General features: G+C 45.9%; 1 protein-coding gene across 2 annotated transcripts in view; it reads right to left on the bottom strand.

Moving 5' to 3' along the window:
* Positions 1–20,336, bottom strand: part of ACACB (acetyl-CoA carboxylase beta) — a 149,114-nt gene extending 128,778 nt beyond the window's left edge. The window contains exon 1 of one of the 2 annotated variants that reach the window (XM_049865728.1): positions 19,736–20,336. The gene's annotated coding sequence lies outside the window, so the exon portion shown is untranslated. Of the gene's footprint in view, positions 1–4,895; positions 5,320–19,735 lie in introns of those variants that run through there. The other variant, XM_049865729.1, reaches the window with a different exon arrangement.
* Positions 20,337–20,804: the final 468 nt, after the last annotated feature.

Genomic DNA, 20,804 nt, shown 5'->3' with positions numbered 1-20,804 from the left:
ATGAAGCCCTGATAAGACAGGGAGCAAAGGCCCTGAGATCAGAGGGTCAGAGGGTGCCTGTTTGAAGAATAGCAAAGAGACTCGTATGGTTAGATGAGAAGCAAGTAAAAGAGAGATAAGCTATACTATCAGGGAGGTAATAGGGGGTTGGGTGTGGAACCTAGAGACTTATTAAGACAGGGAACAGAGGGGCCCCCAAATCTACAAAGTAACAAGAAATGGGCCAGGGCGCAGACACAAAGCCATTCCCCAGAACAATGGGGCAGGGTATCAGAAAATATCCCACAAACTCCTTCAGAGTTGTCTTTCAGAAGCAGCTGGAGAAAACCAACCCCAGGGACATGCGCAGAACATCTACCTGTGACCGCTACGTGACCTTCTGCCAGGGGCAGTGAGGGGCTACAGCCCCAGTTGGGAATCGAACCTGGATAGCAGGGGACTGCACAGGCGCGACACCCCATAATAAGTCCTGCTACAAATCCCAGAGGCCTCCAGGAAAGGAGCCATCTTGGAAAGCTGCTGTGTGCACAACATCATATCCCTGCCTATGCCTGTGAATAAACATAAATCTTTTCCCGCCCAAGAACTTTTAAAAACCCAGGCCTGTCTTTTGTTTTGTGAAACAGGTGTATGTGTTGCTTAGGCCCTCCTTGTCTCCACTTGCAAGCCTCTTCAATAAAGCTTTGCTCGTGTGGAAAATTCTGCGTGCCTTACCTGTTCATTCTTGACCAGTGAGAGGCAAGAGCCTTATTCTGGTAACACTCATACATGGTACAACATAGATGAACCTTGGAAATACTACGCTAAGTGAAAGAAACCAGTCATAAAAGACCACATATTATATGATTCCATTTATATACAGTGTCCAAGATAGGCAAATCCATAACCCATTGCCATCGAGTCGATTCTGGCTCACAGTGACCCTGTAGGACAGACTAGAACTGCCCCATAGAGTTTCCAAGGAGCGCCTGGTGGATTCAAACTGCAGCTACAGCTATTAACCACTGCACTACCAGGGTTTCCAGGCAAATCCTTAGAGACAGAAAATAAATTAGTGATTGCCTAGGGCTTGGGAGGAGAAAATAGGGGGATGGGGGCGATGGGGAGATGATGGACAAAGGGTGTGAGATTTCTCTTGGGGTGATGAAAATATCCTAAAATTGATTATGGTAAAATAGGTACATAAATTTGTAAACGTATTAAAAACCATTGAGCTGTAAATTTTAAATGGGTGAACTGTATGGCGTGTGAACTGTGTCTCAATAAAGCTGTAAAAAAAAAAAACTCTTTACTATATTCCACTTTGTAAATATAAGGTGATTATTGCTGCTAGCCGTCATCTTCGTCGTCAGTTATTATCATTGTTGAGTTGGTATTATTAATATCATCATCATTACCATCATCATGGCCCTGAAGGAAGGAAGGGCACCCTGTCTTATTTTCTTGATAGCAGTAGTACACCCAGCCTGGGGTATGCTTAAACAACTAGAATGGAAGGCCAGGAAGGGCAGAAAAAGCCTGTTCTATTCCAGGGTCTAGAACAGTGCCTGGTAGAGTGAAGGCTAAACAAGTGTTAATTGAATAAACAAACTCAGGTCTTTTGATTTCTAACCCATGCCTCTCTCTACCACACTAACTCTGCTCTCTTGAGCAGATCATCGTTATTTTAAAGAAATACTGTTGAAAAAAAAAGGTAGCCTGAACATTTTGAAATTTCTATACTCATATTGCCACCATCATACCTGAGACGCATTAAAAAAGCAAGACCACAAAGCTTGAATCTATCAATCTGGTATCTAAAACACTTTACTTTTTATTTTATTGCAGTAAAAATATACATAACAAAACTCTTGCCATTTTAACCATTTTTACATGTACGATTCAGTGGCAGTAATTACATTCACCGTGTTGTGCAGCCAGCACCACTATCCATCTCCAGATGTTATCCACCACCCCAAACAGAAACTTAGTACCCCTTCAGCAATAACTCCCCACTGCTCCCTCCCCCTGGCGCTGGTAACCACTTATAAACGTCTGTCTCTACGCATTTGTCTGCTCTAGATATTTCATATACCTGGAATCATGCAATATTTGTCCTTTTGTAAAACTGCTTTTTTTTTTTATACTTCAACACAGCTTTCTTACAGACCAACAAAAAACCAAACCCAGTGCCGTCGAGTTGATTCTGACTCACGGCGACCCTATAGGACAGCGTAGAACTCCCCCATAGAGTTTCCAAGGAGCGCCTGGTGGATTGGAACTGCCGACCCTTTGGTTAGCAGCCGTAGCACTTAACCACTATACCACCAGGGTTTCCAACATTTTTAAGGAGAGTGGAAAAATTCCCAGAACGAAATGATCCGAGTACTTCCTCCAAACATTCAGAATTTCTGGCAACGGTACTTTCTAGGTATTATACAAAGTCAGAAACTTCTGTATTTTTAAGTTCATCAAGTTTCTCTTTAAAGAAAACTCCGTGGTCTGTGGCTGAACACAGGCTTTTTCACTACAGAGCGTATTCGTCGACAGGGCAGGCGGACTCCAGTTTGTCATAGTCCCCACCACTCCCTATTGCTTTCCCCTACCTGTTACACTCATTTATATTACATGCTGGTCCACTGTAAGATAATGGAGTTTGTGGCCCCAGAGCTGAAGGATAGAGGGGTAAGGTATGTGACTTCTCACCCAGGCCCATACATTGTGCAACAACTGATGGCTTCAGCCAAGCTGGAATTTCAATTTTAGGGTCTCGTTTCTGAATCTGTGTTCAGAAGCGCCAGGGGAATGAGCTGGTTGTCTCCATGGTCGTTCTGAAGCAGAGTGCCCAGCGGAGCACTTTATACAAATAGGGCCAACTTTAGGCACATTTTAAATGTGCACATTTAAAATGGTGAGGTACAAAACAAAAAAAATAGTAAGTGCGTAAAACTGAAATGCTGGGCATCTCCCCACCCCAGATAAAAATAACTTGAATTACTGACGAGAATATTAAAAAGCGGCATCAGAGCAAAAAATACACTACAATGCTTTGGGATTGATGAGCTCTGAGGACAAAATTCTTTACATTGATTATCATTGGAAAGCTAGTGAAATAATGCAAGCTTTGCATTATCAAGAAAACCCTGGTGGTGTGGTGGTTAAGTGCTACGGCAGCTAATCAAGAAGTCTGCAGTTCAAATCCTCCAGGCACTCCTTGGAAACTCTATGGAGTAGTTCTATTCTGTCCTATAGGAAATCGACTCGACGGCACTGGGTTTGGTTTTGGGTTTTGGTTTTTGGTTTGCATTATCAGGCTCTTCAGGGACTTGGTCAGGAAGTCCCATCTGGAGGAATGGATGGCTGATTGGGACAGGGGATAGGAGGATGGATAGATGGACAGATGGGCAAATGGGTAAGATGGACAGACACATGGGTGGTGGGTGGTTGAGGGATGGCGTATAGCTTCCAAGCTCTAAACCAGAAGCTTTCATGGAGTGGCCAGCTCTTTTCCACAGTCAGCCCCCTCTCTCTCTGCAAACCCTCTAAGATCTACCATTAGACAGGGGCCAGTGGATCGAACACCTCAACGCCTACCTTGCAGGGGTTACCAACACAAAAATCCCAGTGTCTTTCTCTTTTCTTTGCAGAGCAATGACATGGGCCCAAAGGCCACCATGTGAGAACTTTCCCCAAGTACACAGGGACAAATAAGGGCACTGTTTGAGAAAGCTGCCAACAAAACACTCCGAGCCTCAGTTTCCTTATCTTTGAAATGGGGATACTGATTCTTGCCCATTTACCTGGCACACAGTTAAATACGACTCTTCAAGTTATATATATGTATATATATATATGGCATTTGCACACACATAGGAGTCCCCAAGTACTGCAGACAGGTAATGCTCTCGGCTTCTAACCAAAACAATGGCGGTTTGTGTCCACCCAGAAGCACCTTGGAAGAAAGGCCTGGGGACCTACTTCTGAAAAATTAGGCACTGCAAATTCTATGGAGCACAGTTCTACTCTGCCACCCATGGGGTCGCCACAAGTCAGAATAGACTCCACAGGAGCTGATGTTTACACACACGTAAACCATCATACCTGTAGAATGCTTTCAAGCTTATACGACTTCTCACCACCACCCGCTCTAGCCCTCAGAAGAACTCTCTGGAAATTATTACTGTTATTGTCATTATTTACTTCCATTTCACAGTTCTGTGGCTCAGAGAGGCTCGGTAGCTGCTGAGGTCCAGGCTCCACACCTATACGTCTCCCACAACTGGATATAAACATATTCCATAGGTCAGAGGGTGTTACACTGAGCACATAGATACCATCCTCAGACAGGCACCTGACCATGTGTTTTAAGTGTTAAAAAGCCAAAAAATCCAAACCCGTGGCCAGGGAGTCGATTCCGACTCATAGTGACCCTCTAGGACAGGGCAGAGCTCCCCCATAGTTTCCAAGGATCACCTGGTGGATCCCAGCTGCCGACCTTTTTGTTAGCAGCAGCAGCGCTTAACCACTACGCCACCACGGTTTCCACTTTAAGGGGAGCGAGGGGGGTGAGATAACGGTGCTGCCCAGCTGACCTGTAAACTGTATGCAGTGGCCAGAGCTATTTTTATTTCTTGCAAACTGAACGCAAACAACAGCTGCGAGATGCCAGAGTGGCAGGAGACAAGTTTGGCTTCCACAGGTGTTGGCCAGCAGGCAGCAAGGGCTGGCGGAGGGGATCCGAGTTTGTTTTCTAGCCCATCCCACCACCCCACCACCCCTCACCCCCCAAAATAACTATACCTGGAAGGCCTTTGAGGGAGGAAGAGGCAGAATGATGTCAGCCTTAAATCGACAACCCCCACACCTGGATTTTTCCTCCCACCCAAATGAACTCCCAAGAGCTCCTTGCCACTTACCGTGGCTGAGGACAGGGTCACCAGCTCCATGCTCATGTGGATCTGAAGAGCACCCGAGAGTGACTAAGGGCACAGGTGGCACTGGAGTGTCACCTTTCAGCTGGAGGTTGGTGTCAAGCATCAGGCCATGGGGGAGGGGTTTGGATTAGCCAGGGCTCCCATGAGTGAGTTTCCCCACCAGCCTGACAGGCAGCATGCCCTTATCTGTCACTTGCAAATTTAAGCTCTTTGCTAAGGTCCTCGCTCAGCACCTCACTTATTTACTCAGCACCTCACTTATTTACTCAGCCCCTCGGGTACTTAAGAGGTTGTGCCTGCTCCCTGGGGCTTGTAGGCCCGAGTAGGCACCTCCCTGTGACTTGTCATATCCCTGCACTTAGGCCCACTTGGCAGCACATGGGACCACTCCCTTGCCAAACTTGGCATCCCTGGAGTGTGCTTTCAACATTCCCATAATCACTCGGGTAGACAGCAAAGCAGGACTTCCTTCTGTTCACCTGTCAGAGAGCTGCCCGTAAGCCAAACTTGAGTTTGGCTGAGTTTGGGATGATTAAACGAGAAGCAAAACTGGCAAAAACAAAGAGTGGGTGGTCAAGGACCCTTGGGTTGGCAGGCGGACGGCGCAATGCCCGTTTGCAAATTCAGAGACAACCGAGGCGATAGGAGCAAGTGAAGTGCAGGTGCCAGGGGCTGGAAGCCTGACTGGTAGACACCTGGCCCGCACTGCGGCTCAGGGGCAGGGTTGGCACGGGCACAACAGGTTTTTCAGGACATTGCCTCCTCCAGCCTGCAGCCTAAGAGGGGCAGACACAGAGACAGTCCGCTCTGGACCCTGGTTTCACAGATGAGTAAACTGAGGCCCAGAGGTCACTCATGACATTAGCGACACAGCCAGGACTAGGACCTGGGTCTCCGGCTCCAGGCTGGGGCTCTTTCTAGAACGAGCATTATTCACAGCAAAAATCAGCTGTTGTTGGTCCTCTTTTTGGTCCCCTAGAAACTGACCTGGGTTCACATCTGTCACTAGCTGGGTGAACCTTGGGCAAGTGAAAAGCGCTCTCTGAGCCTCAGGGTCCTCATCTGCAAAGTGGGGAAATAAGGACAGTACTTTCATCATGTAGTTGTCCTGTGAGTGCAACGAGCAAATTCTCTCAGAGCACTTGGCAAGGCGCCCAGCACAGTACACACTCTATATATCTTTTTTTTTTTTAATTGTGGTAAAATATATATAAAAAAATTTGCCATTTTTACCATTTTAAGTATACAATTCAGTGACATTACTCACATTCACCAATGTTGTGTGATCATAACCACTCTATACTTCCAAAAGTTTTTCATTATTCCAAATAGAAATGCCAGACCCCTTCAGCCCTAACTCCCGATTTCCCCCCATCCCACTCAACTCTGGTACCACTAATGAACTTTGGTCTCTATGCATTTGCCTATACTAGACATTTCATGTCAGTGGGATCATACAAGCTCTCAGCAGAGCTTCCAGACTAAGACAGACTAGGAAGAAAGGCCTGGTGATCTGCTTTCAAAAATCAGCCAATGAAAGCCCTATGGATCCCAACAGAACACTGTCTGACTCACTTGCTTTGTTCCCATCATCAGGAGGGATCAATCACAAGAGGAGGACATCATGTTTGGTGAAGCCAAGGGCTAATGTGGGTGTGGAGACCTGAGAGTGACTGACCGACTTATTTCACTCAGCATAACGTTTCCAAGGTTCACTCATGACGTAGCGTGTATCAGAACTTCATTTCTCTTTATGGCTGAATAATATTTCACTGTATGGATATACCATATTTTCTTTATCCATTCATCCGTTGGTGGACATTTGAGTTGTTTCCATCTTTTGGCTACAGTGTGTAGTGCTGCAATGAACATTGGTGTACAAGTACCCGTCTGAGTCCCTGCTTTCAGGTCTCTTGGGCACACATCTAGGAGTGGAATTGCTGGGTCATACAGTAGTTTCATGCTTAACTTTCAGAGAGCCACCCAACTGCATACATCTTAGGGATTGTCACCAATGACCCTCTGCGCTGAGAGCACCACAGGCAAGATGGGTGCAGCTCCACCTTAGACAAATCACGTTTCCTCTCTGAACCTTGGTTTCCCCATCTAGGAAAGGAAGGAAAATGCCCAGCCTCGCCCACTCCATAGGATTACTGTGAGGATCAACCGAGGTTCATTTATTCACTATACACAAGCCATCCCATTCCCACTAAAACAGAAGGAATGAGGCAGGTGCCGGGAGAGCTGCTTCTGCTGAGAGCTTCTTCCTCCACACACAAACAGAAACGGACTCACGTTGAGCTAACGGATACCAGTCTGCCACTGTCACGCAGCAGGGCCAGCCCCTGAGGTCAGCCAGCCCAGATGGGACAGGTGATCCCCACACCAGGGACAGCCCCAGGACTTGCTCCAGGCTCCTGAGGCCTCCAGCCACAGCTGCTTGGAGAACCTGTGGGGGCAGGACCAGGCTGAATCAACTTCTCATCTATTCCCTGATCCAGTGGGGATACTTTCAAGGACTTTGCGTGTTTGTAGGGGGTTGGAGGATCACTTTTCAAGCTATTTGGAATGAGGATTTTTTAAAAAACGCCAACACAGGAGTTGAAGAAAGGAAAGGAAGAAGGGGTTTTGAAGCATCTTAAGGAATCTGCTGCAAAGGATCTCTTTAAAGCCTTAAAAAGTAAAGATGTCATTTTAAGGACTAGGGTGAGCCTGACCCAAACCGCGGTGTTTTCAATCGCTTCATAAGCATGCAAAAGCTGGACAATGAATAAGGAAAACCAAAGAAGAATTGATGCATTTGAACCGTGGTGCTGGCAAAGAATATTGAATATACCATGGACTGCCAAAAGAACAAACAAATCTGTCTTGGAAGAAGTACAGCCAGAATGCTCATTAGAATTGAGAATGGCAAGACTTCATCTCACCTGCTTTGGACATGTTATCAGGAGGGACTAGTCCCTGGAGAAGGACATCATGCTTGGTAAAGTAGAGGTCAACAAAAAAGAGGAAGACGCTCAGCGAGATGGATTGACACAGTGGCTGCAACGATGGGCTCAAGCCTAACAACGATCGTGAGGATGGCACAGGACCGGGCAATGTTTTGTTCTGTTGTACATAGGGTCGCTGTGAGTTGGAACTGACTCAGCACCTAACAACACCAACAAGGAAGTGATTCCTAATAAGACACAGAGAGTGTTTTCCTGTGTCATTAGTATGTATCAGCACCACCCGTCTGTCAGTCTGTTGTACTGTGGTAGGTCGCGTGTTGCTGTGATGCTGGAAGCTATGCCACCAGTATTTCAAATACCAGCAAGGTCACCCATGGTGGACATGAGTGGAACTTGCAGACTAAGACAAACTAGGAAGAAACATCTGGCTATCTACTTCAAACATTAGCCAATGAAAACCTGATGGATCACAACAGAGCAACGTCCAATGTGCTTGTTTTGGACATGCCATCAGGAGGAATCAATCACTAGAGGAGGATGTCACATTTGGTGAAGCAGAGGGCCAAGGAGGGTGAGGGAGACCCTGGGTGAGACGGATTGCTGGCGATGGTGAGGATGACACCAGGCTGGCAATGTTTTGTTCCGTTGCACATAAGGTTGCCATGAGTCGGAGTTGACTCGATGGCAGCCATCTATCTGTCCACCTATCTAGCATGTATTGAGCACATGGTCTGTGACGGCCATCATGCTAAGCGCTTTACATGCATGATCTCATTGACTTCTCCCTACAGCCCTCAGCATGGATATCACTTACTACCCACCTTTTACAGGTGAGGAAACTGAGGCTCAGCGAGGTTCAGTCACTGCCCAAGATCACACTTTTGGGACCCTGGTGGCCTCATTTTGGAGCCCATGCTTCTAACCCTCCTGCCCTCTTGTTCTACATGTGGAATATCCCTCCAAACGCCCTGGGGAAAGTCCTAAGTCGGGGGACCTCGACATGACTGCGAGTTGTGTTTGATTTCTTAGAGCCATGGGCTTGGTTTTAAACCTCTGTGTCCATTCTTAAGCAACTAAACACAACAAAGGAATAAGCAACAAGATTTCAGGTTCTTCTTGGCAAGGCTTCAGGGAAGAGAGGAGAGTTCTGCCCACACAAAGAAAAAGCCTTCTAAATCAAGACCTAACCTCTAGAATCCCGCAATCAGGAAAAGCCACAGCTGGAAGGCAGTTCAGAGAGAATCCCTTCCAGGGGTGGAGATGGGAGAAGGGGACATTTACCTGGGCCTCTGAAGGTTGAACAGGAGCTCACCAGGTTGTCAAAGGGACAGGACGTCCCAAGCTAGGCACTAAGCTAGACAGTGAGTCTATAACTCTACCGGCTAAAGATGGGGACTTTGACTCAAGTTACAAAACCAGGAGCAGCAAATTAGCATATTGGTTTTAGAGTAAAGTATAATTGTTTGTTTTCTTAAGACCTCTGCGTCTGAAGAAGATATGTGACAACTTTCAGGTGACAGTGGAGAGAGGTGTGACCACCCTGCAAACTGTAGGACTTGAGAAGGCACAGAGCCTTGTGTAATCCAACAACCTTGCCTTTCCCTGCAATTGTGACTGAGGGCGCCTGTGATGTCCCTTATCCCAAATGAACAAATGATCCAGATGAGCAAAAAAATTGCAATGGTCACCTCCAAGGAGAGACTCTGCTCTCTGTTACTCTCTGTCTTGAAACACTAGTTAAGGTGCCTTCCAATAACATGTAATAACGACAACGTCTTCAATTATAATAAGCATCTGGCATTCAGGATCTCATTTAAGCCTCACCGCAGCCCTACGGGATAAGCATTATTATTATTATCCCCTTTGACAGATGAGACCCCGACACCCAGAAAGGCCAAGCGACTTGCCAAAGTCACACAGCTTGGAAGTAAACAGCCCCATCTGTCTGACTCCAGCTCCTAGATTTGCAAAAGGTATAAGTGAACAGCTTGTTGATTCCATTGATGAACTGACCACCCACTTAGACGGGTAGATCCTAAAGCCTGAAAAAAAGAGGAGGCCCAGAGAGGGTGTTATGGATTGAATTGTGTCCCCAAAAAGATATGTCGAAGCCCTAATCCCTACACCTGCGAATATGACCTTGTCTGGGGAAATAGGGTCTTTTTTGAAGATATTATCAGTTAAGTTAATGAGGTCATGTTGGAGTAGGGTGGGTCATTATCCTACATAACCAAAAACCAAACCCGTTGCCATCGAGTCGATTCTGAATCATAGCGACCCTATAAGACAGAGTAGACCTGCCCCATAGGGTTTCCAAGGAGCGGCTGGTAGATCCGAACTGAAGACCTTTTGGTTAGCAGCTGAGCTCTTAACCACTCGCTGCTCCACCAGGGCCTCTTATCCTATATAGCAGGGGTCTTATAAAAGAGGAGAACAGACATGGAGACAGAGTCACGCACTTGGGAAGTCACCATGTCAAGCAGCAAAGGAATAGCAAGGATTGGCTCCCAGGAGCCAGGATAAAGGTATGAAATGGTTCCCCTCTCGGGGCCCTCAGAGGCCTCGATGTGGCCAATACCCTGATTTTGACCTCCAGGCTCCAGAACTGTGAGCCAGTAACTTTCTCTTCTTTAAGGCCGCCCACCTTGTGGTATTTTGTTTGGCAGCCCTAGGACACTAAGCCACTCAGTCTTCTGTCAGGGCACCCAGATCTTTGTGGAGCCCCAACCAATACAGTGAGCATAAACATAAAATAACTCCATCTCCATGCTTTTGTGCCAAACCGCTTGCTTCTAGAGTTTAAGTGTTGGTGTGCAGCGTTAGGGACCACCGATTTGGGGACAACCTCAGAGAGAACAACACGTTTGAGAAACTTCTGTGAATGTACGTTTTCCCCCTAATCGGGAAAAGCCTCAATGATCACATTTCCCGGGACCTTGGGAGTGTTGACCTAGAATGGTACACTCCTGCAGGCCTGCCACACCGCAGGTGCTCGATCAACGCCTGTTGGGTCAAACCAAACGTTCGCTGTGGTGGATTGTTCCAGCAGCAGTTCCTCCCTTGGCAGATGTAAGAGGAGCGAGCTGACCGTCTCCATGGAAAGCCTGTTCCTATCAGGCTCATCTTTTCCGTCAGTCTCACTTGAATCCTTCTTGCAGACACTGCTCACATCGACTGTCTGACTCTCCTTTGAGGCCTGTGCCGATGCCATCTTCAAAAATGGAATTCTATCCTCCACCCCCTTTATTCCTGCCATCCCCTAAATTTGCCTCCTTCAGCCATTCCCGCATGCACCCACAGGTGTGCCCTGAGCACCTGCAGGCAGGGTGTGGCTTGCTGGGGACACGGAACAAACAGGACAAGACTAACTTTTCCTCACCGGGTTCACATCTCACTGGGACACAGGTAAAATCACAGACACACAGAAGGGCACAGCCAGGAAAGTTGTTGTGAAGGAGAAGCTTGGGGTGTGTCCACCAAGAGTGCGCAAGCAGATGCAACCTTGGTCTGGAAGGTCAGGAAAGGCTTTCTGAAAGCAGATGGAAGTTCTGGAAGGTAGACAAAATGTATTCCAGGTAGATGGAGGTGAATGCATAAAAGCCCAGGAGATGGCACTTCCAGGAATCCAAAGGAGGCCAGCCAGTTGACCTGGAGCTAAGAAAAGGATGGGGTGGGGGTAGGACATGAGACAGGGCCAGAGAGGCAGGCACGGTTATGAAGATGGATTAATCCATACCTTCTTCATGGAGCAAGGAGTCTCTGGGTGGTGCTAACGGTCAAAACGCTTGGCTGCTAATCAAAACGTTGGAAGTTTTAGTCCACCCAGAGGTACCTCAGAAGAAAGGCCTCGTGATCTACTTCCGAAAGATCACAGCCTTTGAAAAACCTACGGAGCACAATTCTACCATGACACACATGGGGTTGCCATGGGTCAGGATCAACTTAACAGCAACCGTTTGCTTTCCCTCCCACTCCTTGGAGCAATGGGGAGCTATACAGCACAAGAGCCAGGGCACAGACTCTTCAGCCTGACTGCTTTGCTAAAATCTGCTCTGCCACCGAAAGCAGTGTGACCATGGGCAAATGTGTTAGCATGAACTTTAGCTTCCCCATCTGTAAAATGGGGATAAGAATAGTATCAACCTCACTGGCCTGTCAAGGCAATGAAATGAACTAACATAGGTAGGTTGCTTTAAAAAAAAAAATTTTTTTTTTTTAGGTTGCTTAGCCTGGTATAAATGAAGCATGTGGCCAGAAGTAGCTGCCGTGATTACTGTAGTTATTCTTCCCATTAATGTTATTCAGGGTAGTGGCTGGCCAGCTCTCGGGACACCAAGGATCTTTATGCAATCCTTTTTCTTGATGTCAAGCTGTTACGTGATGGGTACCTCTTCCACCTAGATAGGGCTAGCACTAGGGCTAAGGTTAGAGCTAGGGTTAGGCTTAAGGCCAGAATTAAGGCTAAGGTTAAAGCTAGGAATATGGTTAGGTTTAGGGTTAAGATTATGGATAGGGCTAGGGCAGGGTAGTGCTGATACAGCACTCAGCCAGAAAGGCAGTGGAGTAACTCCGGAGGTGGCCCGGAAGACCTATATACACAGGTCAGCCTATGCGTCCACATGTGACTCCAAAGCAGAGTCGTGGCTGCCTTCTCCCCACTTGAGCCACACCCTTACCCTCTGGCGACAGCTGCTTTCCTTCAAGTCTATCTAATGCTTTCTACCAGCTTTGGAAATCCCGATTCACATGCTGGGGGGAATCAATTGCACCCCAAGGGTGATCTGCCTTCCTAAAAACAAGCACCCTCTCCTCTGTCCTGCCCCTTTCCTCCTCTTCCTTCCAGACAAAGAAGCAAAACCAGCTTTTGGCTCAGAATCAGAGGACCTGAGTTCAAGTCTTAGCACTGACACCAGCCAGGAAACTCTTTCGGGTTGTTTGTTATTTGAGTCGTTGAATCTTAGTTTTCCAGGTTTTACTAATGCCAACTCACAGAGCTCTTGCGAGAGCATATACTTAAAAGAGCTTATAGGCTGTGCAGGTGGAATAAATAGCAGTCTCGAGGGCCACTTCATCTTGTTAAACTGCAGCGATGCAGACATCTTGAGGGGCAGGGAGAGGGTCTGAAGGATGGCCCGGCTATCAGGACCCCGCTGGAACCTCAATTTACAATCTGATGCAGTGTAAGCAAAGAGATCTCACTGACTTAGTTTCCTAGGACTGCTACACAAAATACCATAAAGTGGGTGCTTTAAAATACAGACATTTATTGTCTCACAGTTCTGGAGGGTAGAAGTCCAAATCAGGGTATCTGCCGTGTCGATTCTTTCTGAGAGCTTTGAGTGAGGAACAGTTTCTTGCCTCTCTCTTAGCTTCTGGTGGTTGCTGGCAATCCTTGGTGTTCCTTTGCCGCTTGTAGGTGTATCTTTATGTGGTCTCTTCTCCCTGTATGTGACTCTGTTTTTGTGTCTACTCTCCTTTTTTTAAGACACCAGTTGTCATGGATTGAATTGTATACCCCAAAAATATCTGTTGACTCGGCCAGGTCATGATTCCCCGTATTGTATGATTGTCTGCCACTTCATCAGATGTGATTTCCCTATGTGTTGTAACACCTCTCACCATGATGTAATAAAACGGATTAAAAATTAGTGGCAGTTATATTGATGAGATCTACAAGATTAGATAGTGTCTCAAGCCAATCTCTTTTGAGATACAAAAGAGAGAAGAGAGCAGAGAGACGGAGATGTCTCATACTACCAAGAAAGAAGCACTGGGAGCAGAGCACGTCCTTTAGATCTGGGGCTCCTGTGCAGAGAAGCTCCTAGTCCAGGGGAAGATTGACGAGAAGGACCTTCCTCCAGAGCCAACAGAGAGAGAAAGCCTTCCCCTGGAGCTGTCCCCTGAATTTGGACTTCTAGACTACTACACTGTGAGAAAATAAACTTCTCTTGGTTAAAGCCATCCACTTGTGGTATTTCTGTTATAACAGCACTAGATGACTAAGACACCAGTCATATAGGATAAGGATCCACGCTACTCCGATATGACCTCATTAACCGATAACAGCTTCAAAAAAGACCCTGTTCTCCCAAACAAAGTCACATCTACAAATACAGGGGTTAGGGCTTCTGCATATCTCTTTGGGGAACGCAGTTCAATCCATAACAGTGAGTGATCAGGCTTTACGCTCAGAACTAATCTAAGGCAGTTTTGATTTTGAAACCAAGAATCCTATGGGCAACAGGGTATATTGGTCAGAGCGCAGGACATGGTGGGGCTGGGTTCACGTTCTATTTCTGCTTTTTATTTCCTGTGTGACCCTGAGTGAGTTTCTTCACCCGTGTTATGGATTGAATTGTCTCACCCAAAAACGTGCATCAACTTGGCGAGGCCATAATTCCTGGTATTGTGTGGTTGTGCTCCATTTCGTGAACAGATGTTATTTTCCTACGTGTTATAAATCCTAACCACTATGATATAAATAAATGAAGCAAGATTAGAGGCAGTGATGTTAATTAAGCAGGGCTCAACCTACAGGATTAGGTTGCATCTTGAGTCAATCTCTTTTTTTTTTAATTGTACTTTAGGTGAAGGTTTATGGAGCAAATCAGTTTCTCATTGAAAAATATAGAACAAAATTCTAACCCAAAAAGACCAGGTTTGCTGGCCTGACAGACACTGGAGAAATCCTGAGAGTATGGCCCCCGGACACCCTTTCAGCTCAGTAATGAGGTCACTCCTGGGGTTCACCCTTCAGCCAAAGATTGAACAGACCTGTGGTACAAAACAAGACTAAAGGGGCGCACCAGCCCTGGTACGGGGACTAGAAGGCAGGAGAGAACAGAAAAGTTGGTAATAGGGAACCCAGGGTTGAGAAGGGAGAGTGTCAACATGTCCTGGGGTTGTTAATCAATGTCATAGAACAACGTGTTAAGTTTTATTAACTGTTTGATGAGAAACTAGTTTGTTCTGTAAACCTTCATCTAAAGTACAATTAAAAAAAAATTAGTTTCTCATTGAACAATTAATACACTTACTGTTTTGTAACATTGGTTGCCAACCCCACAGCATGTCAACATTCTCCTCTTCTTGACCTTGGGTTCCCCATTACCAGCTTTCCCATCTCCTCCTGCCTTTTAGTCCTTGTCTCTGGGCAGGTGTGCCTATTTAGTCGCCTTTTATTTTATGGGCCTGATAATCTTTGACTGAAAGCTGAACCACAGGAGTGACTTCAGTACAGAGTTAAAAGGGTGTCCAGGGGCCATACTCTGGGGGTTTCTCCAGTCTCTGTCAGGTTAGTAAGTCTGGTTTTTTTTGTGTGTGTGTGTGTGAGTTAGAATTTTGTTCTACATTTTTCTCCAGCTCTGTTTGGGACCTTGTATTGTGATCCCTGTCAGAGCAGTCAGTGGTGGTAGCCAGGCACCATCTAGTTGTGCCGGTTGAGTCAATCTCTTTTGAGATACAAAAGAGAGAATGGAGCAGAGAGGAGAGGGACCTCCTACCACTAAGAAGGAAGAGCTGGGCTTCTAGCCTCCTAAACTGTGAGAGAATAAACTTGCTTGTTAAAGCCATCCACTTGTGGTATTTGTATTACAGCAGCACTAGATGACTAAGACAGCCCCTCTGAGCCTTGGTTTTCTCACGTATAAAACAAGGATGATAAGAATGCCTTCCTCCAAAACAGAGAATGGAGGGAGGGAGCGGGCTGTCTCATTAGGGGGAGAGCAATTGGGAGTATGTAGCAAGGTGTATATAAGTTTTTGTGTGAGAGACTGACTTGATTTGTAAACTTTCACTTAAAGCACAATAAAAAGAAAAAAAAAAGAATGCCTTCCTCATAGAGTTTTGGAGGGGTTAAAATGAAACAATGTAGATAAACCAAATAATGAGAGGGCATGCTAACACTGTACCCTCCACGATGTACCAAGCATTGTGCCAAGGTCCTTAACAAAGATCAAGTTCAAGACACTGTTATCTCTCACCTGGATCAATGCACAAACATCCTAACCCATCTCCCTGCCTCCAATCTTTTCTCTTCTACCAGAAAAAAATCAAATTCCCACTGTTTACTTCTCTGCCACTTCTGTTCTGACACCAGGTACAGACGCAGCACTTCCTCCTCTGACCCCAACCTCCCAGAGGTAGGTCAGACCTCCCAAGTTAAAGGGTACAGTCCTCCAGACTGCCACGTCAGCCCAAGGTCTCAGATGCCAGCTGCAAGCCTGGGAGTTTCCATGAGATCCTTGCTTCTGACTTGCTGGCCCCCACAAATTTGGAGGTTCCCTCTAGCCCCTCAAGATACCAGGGGTATCTAAGTTCAGGGATCCCCAGCCCTCCCCACCCCCACCCCCCACCTTTACTTCTGACCTGCTGGTCCCATAGCTCCCTTGGGATCAATAACTTGCTAGAACAACTCATAGAACTCACAGAAACTGCTATCCTTATGAAGACAGTTTTATTATAAAGGAAGCAAATGAAGAGATACGTAATGCGAGGTCTGGGAGGGCTCCCAACGTGATGTTTCCACATCCTATGTGCATCACCCTCCCATGTGCATCGATTTCTTTCAACAACCAGGAAGCACATGGAGCTTCCATGCTCAGAGCCTTTACTGCCCTAATGGTGCAGTGGTTAAGCATTCGGCTGATAACCAAAAGGTCGCCAGTTCAAACCCACCAGCCACTCTGCAGGAGAAAGATGCGGTAGTCTGTTTCTGTAAAGATTACAGCCTTGGAAACCCTATGCAGGTAATTCTACTATGTCCTACAGGGTCTCTATGAGTAGGAATCGACTCGATGGCAACAGGCTTTTGGTTATTACTTAGTGGTGGTTGTTTGAATCAGTCTACCTCCCCTGAGGTCAGCTGATAACATAAGGTGGTCTTTCTGGCCTGGCTAGCCCCTACCTGAGTCTCCTCATTAACATAAACTCTCAGGTGTGGTCTGGAGAGTGATAGATAACAAACCAAACAACCAGTTGCCATCAAGCCAATTCCGACTCATGGAGACCCCATGTGTGTCAGAGCAGAACTGTGCTCCATAGGGTTTTCAGTGGCTGATTTCTTAGAAGCGGGTTGCCAGGCCTTTCTTCCAAGGCACCTCTGAGTGGATTCAAACCTCCAACCTTTCATTTAGTAGTCAAGTGCATTAACTATTTGCCCCACCCCGGGACTCCATAGATAGCAAAGGTACCTCAGTTACTCAGGCAAGTCCAAGGGTTTAGAGTTATCTCTCTGGAACCAAGGACAAAGACCAAATTACTGGACATAAGACTGTTATTGGAAAGACCACATTCTAGTATCCACAGAGCAGCCAAAGAGACATTGTAAAAAATTTACTTACACCTCTAGTGTCCAGACTATGGTTTCTAAGTACCTTTCCATTAAAAGCAGCCAGGGGTCCTTGGAGAAATGGCTGATTCCAGGGTTAGGGCAGAAAGGTATACAATGAGCTCAGATATTCTGTCCTTCCTGAAAGCAAGGAACCTGCAGGGACTTGCTCTGCCAAAGAAAGGATAAATGGGGCAGTAAAAGCATGAGGACTGCAATGAAAAGGATAATGATTGCAAATATAGCTTAAAAAAATCATGAGGTCATAATGTTACTCAAAACAGAAACAACCTTGTCGACATCTTTGCATGTTTCTAGGGCACCACTCATTACTCTGCAAATTGACTTACCAAAAAAAAAAAAAAGCCATCAAGTATTTAGCCTATCTTTCTTGTAGGGACTGTATTTCAGGGCTAATCAAAGGGAACTTCCCTAGAGTGTGACTGTTTTCTGGGGCTCCAGGAGAAGTAAAGCTGATAAAGCTGTGCTGGGTGGCCTAGAAACTCAGAACAGGACTTCAGGAGCAAAGCCGGAGTGAGTGGAGGCTCTGCCATTTGTTATCTGGTTGATCCTGACTGACTTTAGTTTCCTCAGCTGTGAAATGGCGTTAAACAATACCTACTTCCTAGAATTGTCCTAGGAATTAAAAGACATCACGTAATTAAATACCGGGCAGGTGTCAACTACTCAATAATCAATTGTTACCTCAGTTGACCTGCTATGCCCAGTCTGGACTCTATGGACAATTAGCCCTGGATCCCTAGAATAAACGTACATGGCCTATCTTCAAGAACCATCTTACTTTATGGCAGTAAGTTCTTTAAAAATTCCTATTAGAAGAGAATGTAAACTACACAGGAATTTTTCAGATAAAATACAAGATTTCTGACCATGTCTCCAGGTTTCCCTGGGTACAGAGTTCCTCTCCTTTCATGAATGGAGTTCCCTGAGTCAGATTCTGAGGAAGCACGAGGACAAGGTATCCCAAAGTTTCTACTGGGATGAGACTTTGAGGAAACTTCCATTTCAAGAAATTAACATATTTATTTCCCTTCAGACTTTCTGGAGCCATGGAGGCTGGTGAACCCCTGCAACTATGGCCCTGAAATACTCTTTAAACCTGAAATCAAAACTATCCCCTGAAGTCTTCTTAAAGCCAAACAATAATTTAGCTTAACTAGTCAAAACTGTCTGCCTTGAGCATTATCCCCTTTCATGATGTATCTATAGGGGATCAAAGTGATTACAGTTGCTCAAAAGATCAGAGAAGAACCTTAGGCAACAGTAAGCTTATGTTAACGAGGGAGGAACAACTCTGAAAAGGAGGGTGAGAATGGTCACACAACTTGAAGGACATAATCAACATCACTGAATTGTACGTGGAGAAACAGTCGATGGAGGGTTTGCTGTGCATATTCTCAACAACAACAACAAAATAATAAAAAATATTTCCTCATGGAGATCCAGTATCTCACGTACTGTAATACAAGGCTCTGATTTCTGTCTCAAGCCTAAAGGTGATTTGCTCTGCATTAAATACAAGGTAGGGAGTTCACACAACACCTGAGCAGGTGCAAATAAAACTCCTCAGGCCAGTTAGTCCTCTAGGCAAACCTAAAACTCTCCCCAGAGTGTCTCAAAGAAAATTGTGAGTTGGGAATGTATGCATCTCAGATCACAGGCCCTTAGGGTTGGCAGGGTCTTCCCATGTAAAACTTGGAGAAGTCAGTAAGGAAATCACACCTTGTACAGGTCTCCAGGACACTGTGGGAGGAAAAAGGCAATTTATCAAAGGACATCTTGACCTTTCATTTTTAAACAGAAAATCCCGTATAGGAACCTCCCTCAGTTCTGGGAAAACTGGGATGGTTGGTCACCCTACCTATACGCAAGCCCGTTCATGTTAAATAATAACGATAGACGTGAGAGATGTATTTGCGTACTATGTGAGTGCGTAGAATAAAACGGTCTGGAAGGTTGCGGACCAGCCGTGCATAGCAGTCCGCTCTGCGGAGCAGAGGCAGAGGGGCAGGACGGTGCCCAGGGACATCCCATTTTACTTTTCCTTGCGTATGACTCTGTAATGAAATTTTTTTTTCATTAAATAAAATCATATGTTTTTGACAATATTGGCTGACTACAAATGTTTGATTTTCAAAGGATTTTTTTTTAAAAAAATGAGCAACACTTCGAGACATTGGCCATCTGTGAGAAACAGAATACTTTTCCTTAAGACAGAAACTTTAGCAGGAGAAAATCACAGAACTTCCTTTAAATGCTTTGTGGACGTATTTAAGGAGTATGGACACAGATCCCCGGCAATACAACCATTTAGAGAAGCAAAGGAAGGCCCTTTTCCTTCACGTACGTTACATTTCAAGCCCTTACAACCAGCTTCTCTCCAACAGATCAGGTTTGCTGTTCCCCTGGAAACCCCAAATGCACGCTTTTGTCCAGGGGCCACTCTCCCAATAAGTGTAACTCCCAGATCATTTGAAAGTTGCTTTAAAGGCAGTGATTCCAGGGCAGATGAACTCACTTACCACTTCAGTGCTTCGTCTTTTCTTTCCCATGTCCTCTCCACCATGCGAGTTTTCCAGGTTCCTTGTTTACTTAGGGCCTGAATCTAAGCCGGCTAGCTGTTCACTGTTGTGACTGTAAATGTCACTTTTAGATTAACTGGTCTCTGCTGTTTAAAAATACCCTGCGGCAGCACTTAACCTTCAAGGCACTGGCCAGCAGTAAGAACCTAGGCGAAGAGGACAAAGTCTCAGCACAGAACCACCTGTCTGGTTCCCGCCATTCCAGGTGCTTTGCACCCTTCAATTCCGTAACTCGTTATCTTTCCAAATTCTTAGGTATCCAAGCCAGAGGCATCTGCGGTCCAAGTCGTCATAAGCAATGCAAACAAAGTCATTCTGACCCTCCTAGGACCAGCTGCAAACCAACTGCAGACAGGTTTTTTTTGTGTCCCAGAAATGACTTCTCAAAAGAAGCCCCCAGTGGAAGCTAGAAGGAATGAAGGTGATAGCTATCAAAAGATCATCTGACTTCTCTTCCCTGGAAAGATGTGGTAAAACCCTCTTGCCTTATCATGCCACTCAATGAAATCCTTCTTATTTCTTGGGACTTGGGGGAAAAAACCCAGCTCCATTCATAGGCAGGGATGCGTGGCCCTGGCTAGGGCTGGGAGAAAGCTGCGATTCAGCACACAGTGTACTTACAAGGTGTTCTGCCAAGGCAGGGCGGGTTGGAGGAATGTGGGACAAAGGTCACCTCCAGGCCCAGACCAGAGCCAGCGGCTGGAAAGCAGAGACCACACAAAAGTGCGCTGAGCTCAGACAAAAACTAAGGACAGCAATAGCTTAGTGTTCCAAATTCAGGAAACAAGGACGCACCATTATTAAAGAGCGAGCGAGAAAACTGGGAACAGCATTGAACCTACTGGAGAGCCCTTTAAACCACTGCCGTTCCAGGTGCAGCCTTCACCCTGCCAGAGCTACTTCACTTATGAACTTATCTTCCAATAAGGCAAAGTAATCAAATAGTGGGTTTTTCAGATTTGAAGCCACTGGACACAAAGCATAGCGTACTTCTTGCTAATCATGGGTT

Source organism: Elephas maximus, chromosome 22 (assembly GCF_024166365.1).
Source record: "Elephas maximus indicus isolate mEleMax1 chromosome 22, mEleMax1 primary haplotype, whole genome shotgun sequence".
Lineage (NCBI taxonomy): Eukaryota > Metazoa > Chordata > Mammalia > Proboscidea > Elephantidae > Elephas > Elephas maximus.
The sequence above is the reverse complement of the archived record's forward strand: the minus strand, read 5'-3'. Positions and strand labels throughout refer to the sequence as shown.